Source organism: Nerophis lumbriciformis, linkage group LG15 (genome assembly GCF_033978685.3).
Source record: "Nerophis lumbriciformis linkage group LG15, RoL_Nlum_v2.1, whole genome shotgun sequence".
NCBI lineage: Eukaryota > Metazoa > Chordata > Actinopteri > Syngnathiformes > Syngnathidae > Nerophis > Nerophis lumbriciformis.
The window spans coordinates 21,495,001-21,520,537 of NC_084562.2; the positions used below are offsets into that span (position 1 = coordinate 21,495,001).

Sequence of the window (25,537 nt, forward strand, 5' to 3'; positions counted from 1 at the left end):
CCCTTTTGGGGTTGCAGGGGGTGCTGGAGCCCAGGGGCGCCGCTAGGGATTTTGGGCCCCATGAAAAGAATCTTTACAGGGCCCCCAACACAGTGTCATTATTTTTTCTGTATTATAATTTCATCATCATTAGGGGCCTCTCTGGGCCCCCCTCCATCATGGGCCCCTAGAATCCGTCTCCTTTACCCCCCCCCCTTTTCGGTGCCCCTGCTGGAGCCTATACATATAGAAATATATTGTATATTTATCCATCCATCCATTTTTTACCGCTTGTCCCTTTCGGGGTCGTGGGGGGTGCTGGAGCCTATACAAATACAAATATACTGTACATTCATATATGTAAACAAAAATGTAATAGTTAAAAAAACATTTTTTATTTTTTTTTTAATTACTTTTTGGTAAATTATTATAAAAATACATTATATACATATACGAATATATTGTATATTCATATATATTAAAACAAAAACTAAATTGTATTTTTTACATTCATAAAATTTTTATTTGGATTCACTTTTCGGGTTTTTATTTGTACACGGTTAGTAAAAGTAAAAAAAAATATATAGAAATATTTTGATATTTTAATATTTGATAAAAATAATATTTTTAAAATTAGTATTATTTTTATATTGTATTTATTTTTGTTTTAATTATTTGTTTTCATCTGGATTCACTTTTCAAGCCTATCATTTTGGACTCACATTTGTATTTCGGTCCTAATTTTTATTGTAGTGCATTTTATTCCTATTTATTCCGGTATAGCTCGGTTGGTAGAGTGGCCGTGCCAGCAACTTGAGGGTTGCAGGTTCAATCCCCGCTTCTGCCATCCTAGTCACTGCCGTTGTGTCCTTGGGCAAGACACTTTACCCACCTGCTCCCAGTGCCACCCACACTGCTTTAAAAATGTAACTTAGATATTGGGTTTCACTTTGTCAAGCGCTTTGAGTCACTAGAGAAAAGCGCTATATAAATATAATTCACTTCACTTCACTTATTATTAGCATATATTTTTTTCTATATGTGGACAATGACAACCGATTCCCACTTGTGAGCTGTTTTTTTTAATGTACGCGCAAATTTAGCGTCGGCAATTTCCCGACTAGCAACCGGACGAGAAAATGAGTCAGAATTAAAGGAATCCAAGCAGCATTTAAATGAACTTTTTTTTTAAATAAAAACAAATATCAGCACCCCCCGCGACCCCGAAGGGACAAGCGGTAAAAAATGGATGGATAGATGGACTTTCATATATATTGTGAAAATTATAATTAAAGTACATTATATACATATAGAAATATATTGTATATTCATATATATAAACAAAAAATAAATAGTATTTGTTTTTTGGGGGGTTTTTTTATTCACTTTTTGAGTTTTTATTTTTACACGGTTAGTAAAAATAAAAAAAAATAAAAAAATGATATATATATAAATTTAACATATCAAATTATAGAAATGTTTAAATTAATAAAATAAAATATTTTATAAATACAATTATTTAAAAATATATATATATTTTTAAAAATTAGTATTGTTTTTTGAAAGGCTCTTCTAAGTGAACAATGACAACCGATTCATACTTGTGAGGCGTTTTTTTTTTTTAATGTACGCGCAAATTTAGCGTCTGCAATTTCCCAACTGGCAACCGGAGGAGAAAATGAGTCCAAATTTAAGGAAACTTAGCAGCATTTAAATGAACTTTTTGTAAAATAAAAACAGATATTTTCAAATATATTATGAAAATTACTATAAAAAAATACATTATATACATATACAAATATATTGTATATTCATATATTTTTAAACAAAAATGTAATAGTTTTACATGGCTAATTAAAAAAATAAAATAAAATAAATACATATATATATATATATATATATATATATATATATATATATATATATATATATATATATATATATATATATATATATATATATATAAATTTAACATATCAAAATATAGGAATGTTTTGAAATTTGATGAAAAATTTTTTTTGTTTAAATTAGTTTTATTTTTTTATTGTATTTATTTTTATTTCAATGATTTATTTTCATCTGGATTCACTTTTCAAGCGTACACACAGCAGGTATGGTAGTATAATTTTGGACTCACATTTTTATTATATCCTCATTTTTAATTGTAGTGCATTTTATTCCTACTTATTATTTGTGTATTTCTTTCTATATTTAAAAAAAAAAAATCATGTAAGGGGAAATTCAAACTAGTAATGTGGAAAAAATGGCACCGTCTTATGGAACGTTTACAATGAAAACACAACAAAAACATTTAATATGGACGATATTTTAGAAGAATTCCCACCATTTGAGTAATATTTGTGCAAATCAAAATTTTCCAATTGATCTTAAACTATAAATTATACAAATTTCCTTGGTAATAAAAAAAAGCAGACTATAATAAAAGTCACTCTTTTGAACGGCTCTCTGAAAAGAACGGCTCCTCAAGTTCTGTCTGCCTTCAAAGAGCCATACATCCTATCTCTGAGGGGGGGGGGGGGTTCTTCATCCGGGTTACTTGCCACATTGGGTCCTTGGAAACGGTACAGGACCTACTTTATGTCATGTATTATTGAACCAAGTCTGCAGTTTTCAACATGGACGCCTTGCAGAAAGCATTACAAGGCAGATTATATTTGCATTTTTTCATTCACATGACGGACTTTTATTTTGCCAAACAACCGTGCCTTCATCAAAATAAGAGCAGGGCCAAATTGGGGCCCTAACTCAAACACAAATATAGCAACAACATAATAACACACTCAAGCAGCACAATATATAAAACATTTTAACCTAGAAAACAAAAACTTGTTTTTTTAAATCAAAGTGAGGAAGTCAGGATTAATGGCTACAATGAGCACTTTTTGCAGTGCACAGCTTTTATAAGCGGAGTTTGAAGCGTGATACTGATAAAGCATGTCCATCGGGGTCACACTAATTGAGAAGAACTGCGTTAATGGAGATTCAGAGCAGGGGTGCCAAACTGGTTTTCATTGAGGGCCACATTGCAGTTATGGCTGCTATCAGAGGGCCGCTTGTATCAGTGAATAATACCAAACCCAAAACCAGTTAAGTTAGCAGGTTGCGTAAATCGTAAATAAAAACAGAATACAATGATTTGCAAATCCTTTTCAACGTATATTCAATTGAATAGACTGCATAGACAATATATTTAATGCTCGAACTGAGAAACGTAATTTAAAAAAAAAAAAAAAAAAAAAAAAAGGCAGCGGCGTTTCTGGGTGTTGTTGATAAATGGCTTTCGCTTTGCATAGTAGAGTTTTAACTTGCACTGACAGATGTAGCGATGAACTGTAGTTACTGACAGTGTAACCTGAAGTGTTCCTGGGCCCATGTGGTGATATCCTTTACACACTGATGTCGCTTTTTGATGCAGTACCGCCTGAGGGATCGAAGGTTCGTAATATCATCCTTTACGTGCAGTGATTTCTCCAGATTCTCTGAACCTTTTGATGATATTACGGACCGTAGATGGTGAAATCTCTAAATTCCTTGCAATAGCTCGTTGAGAAATGTTGTTCTTAAACTCTTGGACAATTTTCTCACACATTTTCGCCCCATCCTTGTTTGTGAATGACTGAGCATTTCATGGAAGCTGCTTTTATGACCAATCATGGCACCCACCTGTTCCCAATTAGCCTGTTCACCTGTGGGATGATCCAAATAAAGTGTTTGATGAGCATTCCTCAACTTTCTCAGTCTTTTTTGCCACTTGTGTCAGCTTTTTTGTAACATGTTGCTGGCATTAAATTCCAAATGAGCTAATATTTGCAAAAAATAAAGTTTACCAGTTCGGACGTTAAGTATCTTGTCTTTGCAGTCTATTCAATTGAATGTAAGCTGAAAAGGATTTGCAAATCATTGTATTCTGTTTTTATTTACCATTTACACAACGTGCCAACTTCACTGGTTTTGGGTTTTGTACACTAATATTCACCATCAATTATTTATGAATATTATACATTTTCTGTATGTTAAATAAAACCTGTACATTTGACTGTAAAAACAGACGTGTTGGCGCACTCAGAGGGCCACTTGTAGATGTAACTAATACATAAATATTTACAATCATTTATTACTTATATATATATTATGTATATGTACACTGTACAAAAAGACTGTAAATTTGACAGTAAAAACAAACATTTTGGTGCACTCAGAGGGCCACTTCTAGCAGTAAATAATACAGGAATATAAACAATTATTTATAAATTATATATATTTTATGTGTACACTGTAAAATAAAATCTGTAACTTTTACAGTTAAAAAAAATGAAATTTTGGTGCACTCAGAGGGCCACTTGTAGCAGTAAATAATACACAAATATATATATACAATTATTAATGAATTATATATATTTTATATGTACACTGTAAAAAAAATCAGTAAATTTTACAGTAAGAAAATGACATTTCGGTGCACTCAGAGGGCCGCTTGTAGCAGTAAATAATACATGAATATATACAATTATTTATTAACTATATATAAATATTTTATATGTACACTGTAAAAATAAATCACTAAATTTTACAGTAAAAAATGACATTTCGGTGCACTCAGAGAGCCACTTGTAGCAGTTTAAACACATGAATACATACAATTATTTAATAATTGTATACATTTTATGTACACTGAATAAAATCTGTAATTTTACAGTAGAAAATGACATTTTGGTGCACTCAGGGGGCCGCTTGTAGCAGTAAATAATACACAAATATACAGTATGTACAATTATTTATATATTTTATATGTACACTATAAAAAAATCTGTAAATTTTACAATAAAAAAATTACATTTCGGTGCACTCAGAGGGCCACTCATAGCAGTAGATAAAACATGAATATATACAATTATTTATTAACTATATATATTTAATGCGTACACTGAATAAAATCTGTAATTTGACAGTAAAAATTACATTTTGGTGCACTCCGAGAGCCACAAATAATACACAAATATGTACAATTAGTTATTAATTAATTATACAGTAAAAAACTGATATTTTGGTGTTTTTTTTACAGAATATAAATGGAAATCGTAAAACGCTACCAAAGGTTTTTTTATTTATTAAATTTTTTTTTTTTATAAAAAAAATTCTGGCGACTGGGCTACCAGTTTTTATTGTTAAAAAAAATATATATATATATATATATATATATGTATGTGTGGGAAAAAAATCACAAGACTATTTCATCTCTACAGGCCTGTTTCATGAGGGGGGGTTCCCTCAATCATCAGGAAAAATCTCCTGATGATTGAGGGAACCCCCCCTCATGAAACAGGCCTGTAGAGATGAAATAGTCTTGTGATTTTTTTCCCACACATACATATATTGCGCTCTACTACGGTATCGAGCACTATTTTTTGGATAACCTTATTAAGACATATATATATATATATATATATATATATATATATATATATATATATATATATATATATATATATATTATTTTTTTTTTTTTTTTTTTTTTTTTTTTTTTTGGGCTACCAGTTTTTATTGTTAAAAAAAAAAAAAAATATATATATATATATATATATATATATATATATATATATATATATATATATATATATATATATTTTTTTTTTTTTTTTTTTTTTTTTTTTTTTTAACAATAAAAACTGGTAGCCCAGTCGCCAGAATTTTTTTGTAAAAAAAAAAAATTAAATAAATAAAAAAACCTTTGGTAGCGTTTTACGATTTCCATTTATATTCTGTAAAAAAACCACCAAAATATCAGTTTTTTATCAAATTGTACACAATAATAATTTAAAAAAAAATATCTATATATATATATATATTTTTTTTTTTTTATAATTATTGTTTTTTATCAAATTGTACACAATAATAATTTAAAAAAATAAAATAAATATATATATATATATATATATATATATATTTTTTTTTTTTTTTTTTTTTAACAATAAAAACTGGTAGCCCAGTCGCCAGAATTTTTCTGTATATATATATATATATATATATATATATATATATATATATATATATACATATATATATATATATATATTTTTTATTTTTTTTTTTTTTTTTTATTATTATTATTATTATTGTGTACAATTTGATGGACAACTTGCTTTATAATCACAAGTTAAAGTTTCCAAAAACTATTTGGAAATGTGGACTGGTCAGACCACAGAACACTGTTCCACTTTGCATCAGTCCATCTTAGATGCGCTCGGGTCCCCGGGTGTTGTTGATAAATGGCGTCGCTTTGCATAGTAGAGCTTTAACTTGCACTTACAGATGTAGCGACCAACAGTAGTTACTGACAGTAACTTTTTACTTAATCAAATCCAACTCATCAAATCAAACTTTATTTACAAAGCAACTATTCATACACAGGCAAGTGGCAAACACAAAGTGCTGTACAAAACAAAACAAACAAACAAAAAAAAAAATAATAATAATAGAAGAAGAGAAGAAAACACACAGCACTAACAAAGCAAAAACAAAACATTTTAATTTGAACAAAAACACTTTGGAATATATGATAATAAATATTTGTTGCAATATTAGATCAAGTTTAAACGATAAGAAATTGCATGTATTTTTTTCTGTCAAAATGGAGACTTTTAGTGAGAACAGACGCATATTAATTCCAGGTTTTGGTGGACCACATGTGGCCCCTGGGCCTTGAGTTTGACCACTTTAGTCCATTAAAAAAAAAAACTAACACATGAACTTTTATATTCACTTACAAACATTCCCAGAAAAAATGAGTAGAAGTTGACCTCACACGAACCTTCCCGCACTGAGCCGACTTCAAAGGCGCAACCAGACGAACGCAAAAAGAAAAAAATGGCGGTGGTGGTTTAAAAAAAAATAAAAAAATGTTGCCGGTTGGAGTGGAAGCGAGCGAGTGCTGTGATCACCGTCATAAAAAACCTACATGGACTTCTGCCGGGAGACCAAAAGCTCCATAAATGACGAGTGAAGCGCACTGGAATGTTTGTTGGTGTCAAGAAGACGTGGTATTTATAATTCATTCAAACCTCGACTTCGGACTAGAAAGAGAGCGTGTGGCGTGCACACCCAGTGACATCTTGTAAACACCAGCTTTTATCTGCACATATGCAGCTCCCCTTCAACGACTCCTGTCTTCTCCACTTCATTTCTCAACTTATAGTACATCATAAACATTGTTTTCCCAAATGCACGCACAACAAAGGAAACATTTATAATCTGTGCATCCAAAAAGAATCAAACATAATCCTTTTTTGCATGAAACAAAAGGGGTCACGTGCTAAACCGAGTTTTAGCAAATTAAATAGTGATCTAACAGTCAGTCCAATCTAGTTGTTTCCCAGCAGGCACAAGACATTGATACAACGTTGATTATACGTACGTGTCCTTTAAAAGGCACTTTGAAACAACTTCGCAAAAATAGTCGTATTTGTAAATTGAGATAACGTTGATGTCTTACGTTGTTGGTTGGGAAATGACCGAATTTCAATGGTCAAATCAACGTCACAACCCAACATTGATTAAACGTTGTCAAAAAGCATGTTGTTTGAACATTGTATTTGTGTTGTAGAATATTGGTTGAAAAAAGACCAAAGTTTAATGGTCATATCAACATCAAAACCCGACATTGATTAAACGTTGTCAAAAAGCATGTTGTTTCAACGTTGTATTTGTGTTGTAGAATATTGGTTGAAAAATGACCAAAATTCAATGGTCAAATCAATGTCGGAACCCGACATTGATTAAACATCGTCAAAAGCATGTTGTTTCAACGTTGTATTTGTGTTGTAGAATATTGGTTGAAAAAAGACCAAAATTCAATGGTCAAATCAACGTCGGAACCCGACATTGATTAAACATCAAAAAGTATGTTGTTTCAACGTTGTATTTGTGTTGTAGAATATTGGTGGAAAAAAGACCAAAATTCAACAGTCATATCAACGTCAGAACCCAACATTGATTAAATGTCGTCAGAAAGCATGTTGTTTCAACGTTAGGTTTGAGTTGTAGAATATTGGTGGAAAAAAGACCAAAATTCAATGGTCAAATCAACGTCAGAACACAACATCGATTAAACGTTGCCAAAAAGCATGTTGTTTCAATGTTGTATTTGTGTTGTAGAATATTGGTTGAAAAAAGACCAAAAGTCAAGGGTCAAATCAACGTCAAAACCCAACATTGATTAAACGTGGCCAAAAAGCATGTTGTTTCAATGTTAGGTTTGAGTTGTAGAATATTGGTGGAAAAAAGACCAAAATTCAATGGTCAAATCAACGTCAGAACACAACATCGATTAAACGTTGCCAAAAAGCATGTTGTTTCAACGTTGTATTTGTGTTGTAGAATATTGGTTGAAAAGTGACCAAAAGTCAACGGTCAAATCAACGTCAAAACCCAACATTGATTAAACGTCGCCAAAAAGCATGTTGTTTCAATGTTAGGTTTGAGTTGTGGATTATTGGTTGAAAAAAGACCAAAATTCAATGGTCAAATCAACGTCAGAACCCAACATTGATTAAACGTCGTTAAAAAGCATGTTGTTTCAATGTTGTATTTGTGTTGTAGAAAATTGGTTGAAAAATGACCAAAATTCAATGGTCAACAACGTCAGAACCCAACATTGATCAAACGTTGTCAAAAATATGTTGTTTCAACGTTAGGTTTGAGTTGTGCATTATTGCTTGAAAAAAGACCAAAATTCAACGATCATATCAACGTCAGAACCCAACATTGATTAAACGTCGTCAAAAGCATGTTGTTTCAACGTCGTATTTGTGCTGTGGAATATTGGTTGGGAAATGACCGAATTTCAATGGTCAAATCAACGTCAGAAGCCGACATTGAATAAATGTTGTCAAAAAGCATGTTGTTTCAACGTTTTATTTGTGTTGTAGAATATTGGTTGAAAACGACCAAATTTCAATAGTCAAATCAACGTGTGTACCCGACATTGATTAAACGTTGTCAAAAAGCATGTTGTTTCAACGTTGTATTTGTGTTGTAAGTTATTGGTTGAAAAAAGACCAAAATTCAAAGGTCAAATCAACGTCAGAACCCGACATTGATTAATCAATGTCAAAAAGTATGGCAGAGGGGTTAGTGCATCTGCCTCACAATACGAAGGTCCTGAGTAGTCTTGGGTTCAATCCCGGGCTCGGGATCTTTCTGTGTGGAGTTTGCATGTTCTCCCCGTGACTGCGTGGGTTCCCTCCGGGTACTCCGGCTTCCTCCCACCTCCAAAGACATGCACCTGGGGATAAGTTGATTGGCAACACTAAATTGGCCCTAGTGTGTGGATGTAAGTGTGAATGTTGTCTGTCTATCTGTGTTGGCCCTGCGATGAGGTAGCGACTTGTCCAGGGTGTACCCCGCCTTCCGCCCGATTGTAGCTGAGATAGGCTCCAGCGCCCCCCGCGACCCCAACGGGAATAAGCGGTAGAAAATGGATGGATGGAAAAAGTATGTTGCTTCAACGTTGTAATTGTGTTGTAGAATATTGGATGAAAAAAGAACAAAATTCAACGGTCATATCAACGTCAGAACCCGACATTGATTCAATGTCGTCAAAAAGCATGTTGTTTCAACGTTGTATTTGTGTTGTAGTGTATTGGTTGAAAAAAGACCAAAATTCAATGGTCAAATCAACGTCAGTACCCGACTGATTCAACGTCATCAAAAAGCATGTTGTTTCAACGTTATATTTGTGTTGTAAGTTATTGGTTGAAAAAAGACCAAAATTCAATAGTCAAATCAACGTCAGAACAGAACATTGATTAATCGTTGTCAAAAAGCATGTTGTTTCAACGTTGTAATTGTGTTGTAGAATATTGGATGAAAATAGAACAACATTCAACGGTCATATCAACGTCAGAACCCGACATTGATTAAACGTCATCAAAAAGCATGTTGTTCCAACGTCGTATTTGTGCTGTAGAATATTGGTTGAAAACGACCAAATTTCAATAGTCAAATCAACGTGTGTACACGACATTGATTAAACGTTGTCAAAAAGCATGTTGTTTCAACGTTGTATTTGTGTTGTAAGTTATTGGTTAAAAAATACAAAAATTCAACGGTCATATCAACGTCAGTACCCAACATTGATTAAATGTCGTCAAAAAGCATGTTGTTTCAACGTTGTATTTGTGTTGTAGAATATTGGTTGAAAAAAGAACAAAATTCAATGGTCAAATCAATGTCGGAATCCGACATTGATTAAACGTCGTCAAAAAGCATATTGTTTCAACGTTTGGTTTCTGTTGTAGAATATTGGTTGAAAAATGACCAAAATTCAATGGTCAAATCAACGTCAGAACCCAACATTGATTAAACATTGTCAAAAAGCATGTTGTTTAAACGTTGTATTTGTGTTGTAGAATATTGGTTGAAAAAAGACCAACATTTAATGGTCAAATCAACGTCGGAACCCGACATTGATTAAACATAGTCAAAGAGCATGTTGTTTCAACGTTGTATTTGTGTTGTAGAATATTGGTTGGGAAATGAACAAAATTCAACGGTCAAATCAACGTCAGAACCCGACATTGATTTAACGTCGTCAAAAAGCATGTTGTTTCAATGTTGTAATTGTAATGTAAAATATTGATTAAAAAAAGACCAAAATTCAATGGTCAAATCAACGTCAGAAGCCGACATTGATTAAACGTTGTCAAAAAGCATGTTGTTTTAACGTTGTATTTGTGTTGTAGAATATTGGTTGGAAACAACCAAATTTCAATAGTCAAATCAACGTCAGAACCCGACGTTGATTAAACGTTGTCAAAAAGCATGTTGTTTCACAGTCGTATTTGTGTTGTAAGTTATTGGTTGAAAAAAGACCAAAATTCAATGGTCAAATCAACGTCAGAACCCAACATTGATTAAACGTCGTTAAAAGCATGTTGTTTCAATGTTGTATTTGTGTTGTAGAAAATTGGTTGAAAAATGACCAAAATTCAATGGTCAACAACGTCAGAACCCGACATTGATCAAACGTTGTCAAAAAGATGTTGTTTCAACGTTAGGTTTGAGTTGCTCGAAGTCAGGACCTAATTCAACAAGTTCTCAACGTTGTTTCAATGTCTTGTACCCGCTGGGTTACCTTTTCGTAGAACTCCTCAGTGGTGGTGAAAGTCTCCATGGACGAGTGTGAAAATGCCCCAAAGTGAAGCTAATGCTAACGTGGCAGGTGTGCTAAGAAATCAACCCCTATCACGATTAGCATTAACGTCAATCTGGGAGGACGTGTGTGGTCGTGGCCAGCTGGCTGCTGACGGCGAGGTCATTTTTAACAGTCAGAAGGGACATTGTTAGCGTCAACATGGCACTCTGGCTCGGTTACGTCGCATTTGCAGCTCGTTAGTTGGACCTTGGCATCACACCGGGAAGCGTTGAGTGTTTTTCTTCGGTTGGTACCTGTAAAAGTGCCAAAAGTTTGACCAAATGTACATAAAAGTTAATAATAATAATAAACTGTTTTCCTCAATATTTTGTTTCAAAAGGTCAATATGAAAACCGAAGCAATTTATCCCATAAGGAATCATGTGAAAACAATCATCTGCACTAAAATATGAACAAAAAAACACATTATGTAGAAAATAATTATCGTTTTATATGCAGGAAACTACGTGCATTAAACATAAATGACAACATAAACTGATAAATGGACGTTTAACGTTACTTTTATTATATAAAAGTTAATTATATAAGACGCCACTATTGCACTTTGTGTGTTTCTCGCCTTCTTTATCAAAGTGCTGACACTTGATGAAAATGAAAGCATGCTGGGGGCCATTCTGATATTGTTCATTTTCAAAAACAATACAATATTTAAAAATTTTTAACCTTCAAAGCTAAAAAGCCTCAGGTGTGGTGAGTGTTAAAGCCCCTGGGGACCCAAATGGGGCTCAGTCATTAAAGTGTTTTTTTTACTTTTATATAGTTATTTTTTATTTTTTTTATTTCAACACTTAAATATCTTCAGATCCGTCCATTGCCATTACGTTTTTTTAAATATTTTTTACCCTTTAAAAAAAAAAAAGTTTAAAAAAACTTTTTTAATTGGAGCCCTAAATAGGTCAATAATTCAAAAGGGGCATAAAACAAACAAACCAAAAAAAAACCTTAAAAAAATTTATAAAAACTTAAAATCGACGTATAGTTCTGTAGCTGATCTAGAGATTTTAGGGTTGAAAGAAAAAATATATAAGCATTATTTTTAACACTTTTATGAGTGGGACACTTTTGGATATTGTTCTTTTCCAAAAACAATACAATATTTAAATTTTTTTAACCCTCAAGGTTACCCCAAGTGTGGTGAGTGTTAAAGGTCCTGGGGACCCAAATGGGGCTCAGCCATTAAAGTGTTGAAAATAAATATATTTTTTAAATGTATTTATTTTTTCTTTCAACACTTAAATATCTTCAGATCCATTACGTTCATTTTATGTGTTATGCCCTTTAAAAAAAAATAAAAAAAAATTTAACTTTTTTTCAAAATGGAATGTAAGTATTTGGAGCCCTAAGTAGGTCAATAATTCATGGCAACATTGATTTTTTTTTATTTATTTTATTATTATTTTTTAATCTGACTCATAAAAGTATTAAAAATAAGTCATATATTAAAATATGTTATTTTTTATCAACTTCAGATTTATCCATTGATTATAAGTTTATATTACTTTTTGAGCAAAGTTTTCAACAATAAAACAGCCTACATGGCAGTTTTGTGTTATTAGTGTTATGTTATTGTTACATTTCACCGGTTTGCTCTTTAATTCCAATATTTATATATATATTTTTTTGATAATATTTTTTAAATGTGCCAATTTTAATGTTCAAATCAGCCTTGTTTAAACAGCGACATTGATTAATTGTAGTCAAAGAGCATGTTGTTTCAAAGTTGTATTTGTGTTGTTAATTTTTGGTTGAAAAAAGACCAAAATTCAACGGTCATATCAACGTCAGAACCCAACATTGATTAAACGTCTCAAAAAGTATGTTGTTTCAACGTTGTATTTGTGTTGTAGAATATTGGTTGAAAAATTACCAAAATCCAATGGTCAAATCAACATCAGAACCTGACATTGATTAAACGTTGTCAAAAAGCATGTTGTTTCAACGTTGTATTTGTGTTGTAGATTATTGGTTGAAAAATGACCAAAATTCAATGGTCATATCAACATCAGTACTTGACATTGATTAAACATCGTCAAAAAGCATGTTGTTTCAACGTTATGTTTGAGTTGTAAAATATTGGTTGAAAAAAGACCAAAATTCAACGGTCATATCAACGTCAAAACCCGACATTGATTAAACGTCGTCAAAAAGCATGTTGTTTCAACGTTAGGTTTGAGTTGTGGATTATTGGTTGAAAAAAGACCAAAATTCAACGGTCATATCAACATCAGTACACGACATTTTTTAAACGCCGTCTAAAAGCATGTTGTTTCAACGTTGTATTTGTGTAGTAGAATATTGGTTGGGAAAAGACCAAAATTCAATTGTCAAATCAACGTCAGAACCCAACATTGATTAAACGTTGCCAAAAAGCATGTTGTTTCAATGTTGTATTTGTGTTGTAGAATATTGGTTGAAAAAAGACCAAAATTCAACGGTCATATCAACCTCAGTACTCGACATTTACGAAACATTGTCAAAAAGCATGTTGTTTCAACGTTGTATTTGTGTAGTAGAATATTGGTTGGGAAATGAGACCAAAATTCAATTGTCAAGTCAACGTTAGAACCCAACATTGAATAAACGTCAAAGAGCATGTTGTTTCAACGTTGTATTTGTGTTGCAAAATATTGGTTGAAAAATGACCAAAATTCAATGGTCAAATCAACCTCAGAACCCGACATTGATTAAACTTTATCAAAAAGCATTTTGTTTCAACGTTAGGTTTGAGTTGTAGAATATTAGTGGAAAAAGACCAAAATTCAACGGTCATATCAACATCAGAACCTGACTTTGATTAAATGTCGTCAAAAAGCATGTTGTTTCAACGTTAGGTTTGTGTAGTAGAATATTGGTTGGGAAATGACCAAAATTCAATTGTCAAATCAACGTTAGAACCCAACATTGAATAAACGTCAAAGAGCATGTTGTTTCAACATTGTATTTGTGTTGTAGTATATTGGTTGGAAAATGACCAAAATTCAATGGTCAAAACAACCTCAGAACCCGACATTGATTAAACGTTATCAAAAAGCATGTTGTTTCAACGTTAGGTTTGTGTAGTAGAATATTGGTTGGGAAATGAGACCAAAATTCAATTGTCAAATCAACGTTAGAACCCAACATTGAATAAACGTCAAAGAGCATGTTGTTTCAACGTTGTATTTGGTGTTGTACAATATTGGTTGAAAAATGACCAAACTTCAATGGTCACATCAACCTCAGAACCCGAATTGATTAAACTTTATCAAAAAGCATGTTGTTTCAACGTTAGGTTTGAGTTGTAGAATATTGGTTGGAAATGACCAAAATTCAATGGTCAAATCAACGTTAGAACCCAACATTGAATAAACGTCAAAAAGCATGTTGTTTCAAAGTTGTATTTGTGTTGTAGATTATAGGTTGAAAAAAGACCAAAATTCAACAGTCATATCAACGTCAAAACCTGACATTGATTAAACGTCTCAAAAAGTATGTTGTTTCAACGTTATGTTTGAGTTGTAGAATATTGGTTGAAAAAAGACCAAAATTCAACAGTCATATCAACGTCAGAACCCAACATTGATTAAATGTTGTCAGAAAGCATGTTGTTTCAACGTTAGGTTTGTGTAGTAGAATATTGGTTGGGAAATGACCAAAATTCAATTGTCAAATCAACGTTAGAACCCAACATTGAATAAACATCAAAGAGCATGTTGTTTCAACGTTGTATTTGTGTTGCAAAATATTGGTTGAAAAATGACCAAAATTCAATGGTCAAATCAACCTCAGAACCCGAATTGATTAAACTTTATCAAAAAGCATCTTGTTTCAACGTTAGGTTTGAGTTGCAAAATATTGGTTGAAAAATGACCAAAATTCAATGGTCAAATCAACGTTAGAACCCAACATTGAATAAACGTAAAAAAGAATGTTGTTTCAAAGTTGTATTTGTGTTGTAGATTATTGGTTGAAAAAAGACCAAAATTCAACGGTCATATCAACGTCAGAACCCAACATTGATTAAATGTCGTCAGAAAGCATGTTGTTTCAACGTTAGGTTTGAGTTGTAGAATATTGGTGAAAAAAGACCAAAATTCAACGGTCATATCAACATCAGAACCTGACTTTGATTAAATGTCGTCAAAAAGCATGTTGTTTCAACGTTGTTAATTGTGTAGTAGAATATTGGTTGGGAAATGACCAAAATTAAATTGTCAAATCAACGTTAGAACCCAACATTGATTAAACGTTATCAAAAAGCATGTTGTTTCAACGTTGTAATTGTGTTGTAGATTATTGGTTGAAAAAAGACCAAAATTCAACTGTCAAATCAACGTCAGAACCCGACATTGATTAAACGTCATCAAAAAGCATGTTGTTTCAACGTTAGGTTTGAGTTGTAGAATATTGGTTGGGAAATGACCAAAATTCAATGGTCAAATCAACGTCAGAACCCAACATCGATTAAACGTTGCCAAAAAGCATGTTGTTTCAACGTTATATTTGTGTTGTAGAATATTGGTTGAAAAAAGACCAAAATTCAACGGTTATATCAACATCAGTACTCGACATTTATTAAACGCCGTCTAAAAGCATGTAGTTTCAACGTTGTATTTGTGTAGTAGAATATTGGTTGGGAAATGAGACCAAAATTCAATTGTCAAATCAAGGTTAGAACCCAACATTGAATAAACATCAAAGAGCATGTTGTTTCAATGTTGTATTTGTGTTGCAAAATATTGGTTGAAAAATGACCAAAATTCAATGGTCAAATCAACGTCAGAACCCGACATTGATTAAACTTTATCAAAAAGCATGTTGTTTCAACGTTAGGTTTGAGTTGTAGAATATTGGTTGGAAAATGACCAAAATTCAATGATCAAATCAACGTTAGAACCCAACATTGAATAAACGTCAAAAAGCATGTTGTTTCAAAGTTTTATTTGTGTTGTAGATTATTGGTTGAAAAAAGACCAAAATTCAACAGTCATATCAACGTCAGAACCCAACATTGATTAAATGTCGTCAAAAAGCATGTTGTTTCAACGTTAGGTTTGTGTAGTAGAATATTGGTTGGGAAATGACCAATCAACAAACAGGCTAAAGAACAGCTTCTTCCCCAGGGCCATAACCATCCTGAACGGACTGCTCCATTGTCCCTCATAACTGCCTTCTCTTCGGTGCAATAACCCATTCCACCAACCACCCTGTTTTTGTTTTGTTTGTTTTTTTTCATGTATATATTCATTTCACACCATATTCATTGCACTTCTACATTTTTTATATTTTTATATATTTGCACATTGTTTTTCTAGCATGCACACATCGCACTGTATGGAATGGCCTCAATCTCATTACCTTGCGTAATGACAATAAAGCTGATTCTGATTCTGAACGTTAGAACCCAACATTGAATAAACGTCAAAGAGCATGTTGTTTCAACGTTGTATTTGTGTTGTAGAATATTGGTTGGGAAATGACAAAAATTCAATGGACAAATCAACGTCAGAACCCAACATTGATTAAACGTTATCAAAAAGCATGTTGTTTCAACGTTGTATTTGTGTTGTAGAATATTGGTTGGGAAATGACCAAAATTCAACGGTCAAATCAACGTCAGAACCCAACATCGATTAAACGTTGCCAAAAAGCATGTTGTTTCAACGTTGTATTTGTGTTGTAGAATATTGGTTGAAAAAAGACCAAAATTCAACGGTCATATGAACATCAGTACTCGACATTTATTAAACGCCGTCTAAAAGCATGTTGTTTCAACGTTGTATTTGTGTTGCAAAATATTGGTTGAAAAATGACCAAAATTCAATGGTCAAATCAACCTCAGAACCCGAATTGATTAAACTTTATCAAAAAGCATGTCGTTTCAACGTTAGGTTTGAGTTGCAAAATATTGGTTGAAAAATGACCAAAATTCAATGGGCAAATCAACCTCAGAACCCGAATTGATTAAACTTTATCAAAAAGCATGTCGTTTCAACGTTAGGTTTGAGTTGCAAAATATTGGTTGAAAAATGACCAAAATTCAATGGTCAAATCAACCTCAGAACCCGAATTGATTAAACTTTATCAAAAAGCATGTCGTTTCAACGTTAGGTTTGAGTTGCAAAATATTGGTTGAAAAATGACCAAAATTCAATGGGCAAATCAACCTCAGAACCCGAATTGATTAAACTTTATCAAAAAGCATGTCGTTTCAACGTTAGGTTTGAGTTGCAAAATATTGGTTGAAAAATGACCAAAATTCAATGGGCAAATCAACGTCAGAACCCAACATCGATTAAACGTCGCTTAAAAGCATGTTGTTTCAACGTTATGTTTGTGTTGTAGAATATTGGTTGGAAAAAGACCAAAATTCAATGGTCATATTAACGTCAGAACCTGACTTTGATTAAACGTCGTCTAAAAGCATGTTGTTTCAACGTTAGGTTTGAGTTGTAGAATATTGGTTGAAAAATGACCAAATTTCAAAGGTCAAATCCACATAAAAATATTTAATAATATTTTTAAAATGTGCCAAAAATAGCTGCGGACCGCAAATGTCTCTGTATACTTTATAGTTGTTATCAGGCATGCCTAGTCTGGTGTTAGTGACATTTCCTGCACTAAACAGCTCCAAGAGTAGAAACATGTCAAAGTTGTTCATATTAAAGACGAGAGTCACATGACAGGAAGTTAAAAACGGGCCCCTTTTTAATGTCCCCCCCTAAAAGAGCCTCCGATCAATCTAACGTGCATCTTCCTGTTCTGCTCCTGGGAGGAAACTGTCAAGTACTACAACCCACCCCGGCCGAGATTCGAACCCAGAACCAGCCGTTACGCTAACCACGAGGCCACCGTTAGTTCTCCAAATAGAGACGTTAAGAATGAATCTGTGAATGAGGTGTGGCGGCCATCACTTACTGTGTCTGACAGGAGCGCCACTTCCTCCTTCACCAGGCAGCGCCGCTCTTCCTGTGAGCACGGCGTCTGAAAGTGGGCGCCTTTTAAAAATATTTGAGCGTGACTCACGCAAAAAACCCCTTTTTAACCGTGCCAACTTTCTCACTGTGATTACATGAAGTGGACAAATGTCGGGAGTGTTTACGCCACGCGGGGATTTTGCTGCTCCTTTCCTCTAAATGACTGTGGGCCTCGTTAGATCTTGTAGGCTCCGAAGGAGGGCTGTCCAAAGTGTGGCCCCCCGGGGGGCCAATTTAGAAATATTTAAATAATAATAATAAATACAATGGCGGAATAAAAGAGCTCGAAGGTGAAATGTGACAAGAAAAAGTTGCAATTTTAACACTAATAACACTTTTTTTTTTTAATTGTCATTGCTCAAAAAATAATAAATAAATAATAATAAATAATAAATAAAATAAAAATAATAATGAATCAAACAATGTTTTATTTGACAAAAAGGGCATAAAACAAACAAACAAAAATATAAAAAATAATAAAAATGTATAATCGATGGATAAATTTGAAGTTGATCTAGAGATTAAAGCATTAAAGGTTGGGTTTTTTTAAAAAGAAAAATGTATGACGTATTTTTAACACTTTTTGGAACCTTGAGAATTTTAGTGGGATTTTTTTTTTTTTACATTTTATGTGTCAAAAAATAATAATGAATTAAAATCAATGTTGTTATGAATTATTGACCTATTCAAGGCTCCAATGACTTCACATCAAATATTCCACTGTGTGTAAAATATTGCATATTTTGTGTGTTTGCCATACAAACAACAATATGTGACTTATTTTTAACACTTTTTGGATCCTTGAGAATTTTAGTGGGATTTTTTTTTTTTTTAAACTTTCATTTGTCAAAAAATAATAATCAATGTTGTTATGAATTATTGACCTATTCAAGGCTCCGATGACTTCACATCAAATATTCCACTTTGTGTAAAATATTTCATATTTTGTGTGTTTGCCATACAAACAACAATGTTTTATTTGACAAAAAGGGCATAAAACAAACAAACGAACAAAAAACATAAAAAATAATAAAAAAATTATAATTGACTGATACATTTGAAGTGGATCTAGAGATTTAAGCATTAAAAGTTAAACATGAAGAAACATGGATGACTTATTTTTAACACTTTTATGAGTTGGGCCCTTTTGGATCGTTGAGAATTTTAGTGTTTTTTTTTTAAACTTTCATTTGTCAAAAAATGAATGAATGAATGAATCAAAATCAATGTTGTTATGAATTATTGACCAATTAAAGGCTCCAATGACTTCACATCAAATATTCCACTTTGTGGAAAATATTGCGTATTTTATGTGTTTGCCATACAAACAACGAGGTTTTATTTGACAAAAAGGGCATAAAACAAACATATTTAAAAAATATTAAAAAAAATATAAAAACTTAAAATCAACAAATACATTTGAAGTTAATCTTTGACAAAAAAGGGCATAAAACAAAACATAAAAAAATAATAAAAACGTATAGTTGACAGATACATTTGAAGTTGGTCTACAGATTTAAGCATTTCAAGTTAAAAAAAAAGAAACAAAAAGAAACATGTATGATTTATTTTTAGCACTTTTATGAGTGGGACCCTTTTGGATCCCAGAGAATTTTAGTGGGATTTTTTTTTTTTTTACTTTCATGTGTCAAAAAATAATAATGTTGTTATGAATTATTGACCTATTCAAGGCTCCAATGACTTCACATCAAATATTCCACTTTGTGTAAAATATTGCATATTTTGTGTGTTTGCCATACAAACAACAATGTTTTATTTGACAAAAAGGGCATAAAGCAAAAACAAACAAAAATATACAAAAAATAATAAAAACGTATAATCGATGGATAGATTTGAAGTTGATCCAGAGATTAAAGCATTAAAATGTTGTTGTTTTTTAAAGAAAAATGTATGACTTATTTTTAACACTTTTTGGATCCTTGAGAATTTTAGTGGGATTTTTTTTTTTTAACTTTCATTTGTCAAAAAATAATAATCAATGTTGTTATGAATTATTGACCTATTCAAGGCTCCAATGACTTCACATCAAATATTCCACTTTGTGTAAAATATTGCATATTTTGTGTGTTTGCCATACAAACAACAATGTTTTATTTGACAAAAAGGGCATAAAACAAAGAAACAAACAAAAATATACAAAAAATAATAAAAGGTATAATCGATGGATAGATTTGAAGTTGATCTAGAGATTAAAGCATTAAAAAAAAATTTTTTTTAAAGAAAAATGTATGACTTATTTTTAACACTTTTTGGATCCTTGAGAATTTTAGTGGGATTTTTTTTTTTTTTTAACTTTCATTTGTCAAAAAATAATAATCAATGTTGTTATGAATTATTGACCTATTCAAGGCTCCGATTACTTCACATCAAATATTCCACTTTGTGTAAAATATTGCATATTTTGTGTGTTTGCCATACAAACAACAATGTTTTATTTGACAAAAAGGGCATAAAACAAAGAAACAAACACAAATATACAAAAAATTATGAAAACGTATAATCGTTGGATAGATTTGAAGTTGATCTAGAGATTAAAGCATTAAAAGTTTTTTTGTTTTTTTTAAATGTATGACTTATTTTTATAGATCTAGATCTAGAGATTAAAGCATTAAAAAAAATTAATTTTTTTTTAAGAAAAATGTATGACTTATTTTTAACACTTTTTGGATCCTTGAGAATTTTAGTGGGATTTTTTTTTTTTAACTTTCATTTGTCAAAAAATAATAATCAATGTTGTTATGAATTATTGACCTATTCAAGGCTCCAATGACTTCACATCAAATATTCCACTTTGTGTAAAATATTTCATATTTTGTGTGTTTGCCATACAAACACAATGTTTTATTTGACAAAAAGGGCATAAAACAAAGAAACAAACACAAATATACAAAAAATTATGAAAACGTATAATCGTTGGATAGATTTGAAGTTGATCTAGAGATTAAAGCATTAAAAGTTGTTTTTGTTTTTTTAAATGTATGACTTATTTTTATAGATCTAGATCTAGAGATTAAAGCATTAAATTTTTTTTATTTTTTTTTAAGAAAAATGTATGACTTATTTTTAACACTTTTTGGATCCTTGAGAATTTTAGTGGGATTTTTTTTTTTTAACTTTCATTTGTCAAAAAATAATAATCAATGTTGTTATGAATTATTGACCTATTCAAGGCTCCAATGACTTCACATCAAATATTCCACTTTGTGTAAAATATTGCATATTTTGGGTGTTTGCCATACAAACAACAATGTTTTATTTGACAAAAAGGGCATAAAGCAAAAACAAACAAAAATATACAAAAAATAATAAAAACGTATAATCGATGGATAGATTTGAAGTTGATCCAGAGATTAAAGCATTAAAATGTTGTTGTTTTTTAAAGAAAAATGTATGACTTATTTTTAACACTTTTTGGATCCTTGAGAATTTTAGTGGGATTTTTTTTTTTTTAACTTTCATTTGTCAAAAAACAATAATCAATGTTGTTATGAATTATTGACCTATTCAAGGCTCCGATGACTTCACATCAAATATTCCACTTTGTGTAAAATATTGCATATTTTGTGTGTTTGCCATATAAACAACAATGTTTTATTTGACAAAAAGGGCATAAAACAAAGAAACAAACAAAAATATACAAAAAATAATAAAAACGTATAATCGATGGATAGATTTGAAGTTGATCTAGAGATTAAAGCATTAAAATTTTGTTTTGTTTTTAAAGAAAAATGTATGACTTATTTTTAACACTTTTTGGATCCTTGAGAATTTTAGTGGGATTTTTTTTTTTTTTAAACTTTCATTTGTCAAAAAATAATAATCAATGTTGTTATGAATTATTGACCTATTCAAGGCTCCAATGACTTCACATCAAATATTACACTTTGTGTAAAATATTGCATATGTTGTGTGTTTGCCATACAAACAACAATGTTTTATTTGACAAAAAGGGCATAAAACAAAGAAACAAACAAAAATATAAAAAAATAATAAAAATGTATAATTGATGGATAGATTTGAAGTTGATCTAGAGATTAAAGCATTAAAAGTTTGTTTTTTTAAAAAGAAAAATGTATGACTTATTTTTAACACTTTTTGGATCCTTGAGAATTTTAGTGGGATTTTTTTTTTTTTTTAACTTTCATTTGTCAAAAAATAATAATCAATGTTGTTATGAATTATTGACCTATTCAAGGCTCCAATGACTTCACATCAAATATTCCACTTTGTGTAAAATATTGCATATTTTGTGTGTTTGCCATACAAACAACAATGTTTTATTTGACAAAAAGGGCATAAAACAAAGAAACAAACAAAAATATACAAAAAATAATAAAAACGTATAATCGATGGATAGATTTGAAGTTGATCTAGAGATTAAAGCATTAAAAGTTTGTTTGTTTCTAAAGAAAAATGTATGACTTATTTTTAACACTTTTTGGATCCTTGAGAATTTTAGTGGGATTTTTTTTTTTTTTTTCATTTGTCAAAAAATAATAATCAATGTTGTTATGAATTATTGACCTATTCAAGGCTCCAATGACTTCACATCAAATATTCCACTTTGTGTAAAATATTGCATATTTTGTGTGTTTGCCATACAAACAACAATGTTTTATTTGACTAAAAGGGCATAAAACAAAGAAACAAACAAAAATATACAAAAAATAATAAAAACGTATAATCGATGGATAGATTTGAAGTTGATCTAGAGATTAAAGCATTAAATTTTTTTTTTTTTTTTAAAGAAAAATGTATGACTTATTTTTAACTTTTATTCCTTTTATTTGTTTTTAAATGTCTAAACAACCTCGCGCCAACCTATCTCTCCGACCTCCTTCAGCCTTACTGCTCCACCCGATCCTTAAGATCAGCCGATCAGCTGCTGTTGACGGTCCCTGACACAAGGCTGAAGCTTAGAGGTGACAGAGCTTTCGCCGTTGCTGCTCCCAAGCTCTGGAACGACCTACCCCTGAGTGTTAGACAAGCCTCCTCTCTTCCTGTTTTTAAATCTCTCTTAAAAACATACTTTTATTCCATGGCTTTTAACACTGAGTGATATCCATCCTGCAATGGCGCCCCATAATACACCTGCTGTGATCCTGTTTTTATGTTTTTATGTTTTTATTAATTCTATTTTAATTATTTATTTTTTATCATGTTCTGTTTGTGTTGTGTTGTGTTTGCTCGGTACTCGTTTTATCTTTTAACCTGCTCATTGTACAACACTTTGGCTACCCCTGTGGTAAATTTTAAATGTGCTCTATAAATAAAGTTGATTTGATTTGATTTGATTTAACACTTTTTGGATCCTTGAGAATTTTAGTGGGATTTTTTTTTTTTTAAACTTTCATTTGTCAAAAAATAATAATCAATGTTGTTATGAATTATTGACCTATTCAAGGCTCCGATGACTTCACATCAAATATTCCACTTTGTGTAAAATATTGCACATTTTTTGTGTTTGCCATACAAACAACAATGTTTTATTTGACAAAAAGGGCATAAAACAAACAAACGAACAAAAAACGTAAAAAATAATAAAATTATAATTGACTGATACATTTGAAGTGGATCTAGAGATTTAAGCATTAAAAGTTAAACATGAAGAAACATGTATGACTTATTTTTGACACTTTTATGAGATGGGCCCTTTTGGATCGTTAAGAATTTTAGTGGGGTTTTTTTAAACTTTCATTTGTCAAAAAATTAATGAATGAATGAATCAAAATCAATGTTGTTATGAATTATTGACCAAATAAAGGCTCCAATGACTTCACATCAAATATTCCATTTTGTGGAAAATATTGCATATTTTATGTGTTTGCCATACAAACAACAAGGTTTTATTTGACAAAAAGGGCATAAAACAAACAACCTTAAAAAACATAAAAAATATTTAAAAACTTAAAATCAACAAATACATTGAAGTTGATCTAGAGATTTAAGCATTTCAAGTAAAAAAAAATTTTTTTTAAAGCAAAATGTATGACTTGTTTTTAACACTTTTATGAGTGGGACCCTTTTGGATCCCTGAGAATTTTAGTAGGATTTTTTTGTTTAAACTTTCATTTGTCAAAAAATAATAATGAATTAAAATCAATGTTGTTATGAATGAGTGACCTATTCAAGGCTCCAATTATTTCACATCAAATATTCCACCTTGAAATATTTGTTTTGTGTAAAATATTGCATATTTTGTGTGTTTGCCATACAAACAACAACGTTTTCTTTGACAAAAAGGGCATAAAACAAAACATAACAAAATAATAAAAACGTATAGTTGACAGATACATTTGAAGTTAATCTAGAGATTTAAGCATTAAAAGTTAAAAAAAAAAAGAAAAATGTATGACTTATTTTTAACACTTTTATGAGTGGGACCCTTTTGAGCCCAGAAAATTTTAGTGGGATTTTTTTTTTAAACTTTCATTTGTCAAAAAATAATAATACATTTTAAAAAAATTATAAAAACTTAAAATCAACAAATACATTTGAAGTTGGTCTACAGATTTAAGCATCATTTCAAGTAAAAAAAAAAAAAAAGAAAAAAGAAACATGTATGATTTATTTTTAACACTTTTATGAGTGGGACCCTTTTGGATTCCTGAGAATTTTAGTGGGATTTTATTTTTTGGGGGGGTCAAAAAATAATAATTAATTAAAATCAATGTTGTTATGAATTATTGACCTATTCAAGGCTCCAATTACTTCACATCTAATATTCCACTTTGTGTAAAATATTGCATATTTTGTGTGTTTGCCATACAAACAACAACATGTTCTTTGACAAAAAGGGCATAAAACCAACAATTAAAAAAACTTATAATTGACAGATAAATTTGAAGTTAATCTAGAGATTTAAGCATTAAAAGTTTAAAAATAGAAAAATGTATGACTTATTTTTAACACTTTTATGAGTGGGACCCTTTTGGATCCCTGAGAATTTTAGTGGGATTTTTTTTTTTACTTTCATTTGTCAAAAAATAATAATGAATTAAAATCAATGTTGTTATGAATTATTGACCTATTCAATGATCCAATTACTTCACATTAAATATTTCACTTAGAAATATTTTTTTGGGGAAAAATATTGCATAATTTGTGTGTTTGCCATATAAACAACAATGATTTCTTTGACAAAAAGAGCATAAAATAAAAAAATTTAAAAAGTAAAAAAACATTTAATAAAAACTTATAATCAACAGATACATTTGAAGTTGATCTAGAGATTTATGTGTTGAAAGCAAAAAAAAAAACTAAAATGTATGACTTATTTTTAACACTTTTAGGAGTGGGACCCTTTTGGATCCCTAAGAATCTTAATGGTATTTTTTTTTTTTTTTTAA

General features: G+C 30.8%; 1 protein-coding gene across 1 annotated transcript in view; it reads left to right on the forward strand.

Moving 5' to 3' along the window:
- LOC133615771 (C3a anaphylatoxin chemotactic receptor) overlaps nt 1-25,537 on the forward strand; it is a 50,955-nt gene that overhangs the window by 338 nt on the left and 25,080 nt on the right. The gene's annotated exons all lie outside the window — the stretch shown is intronic.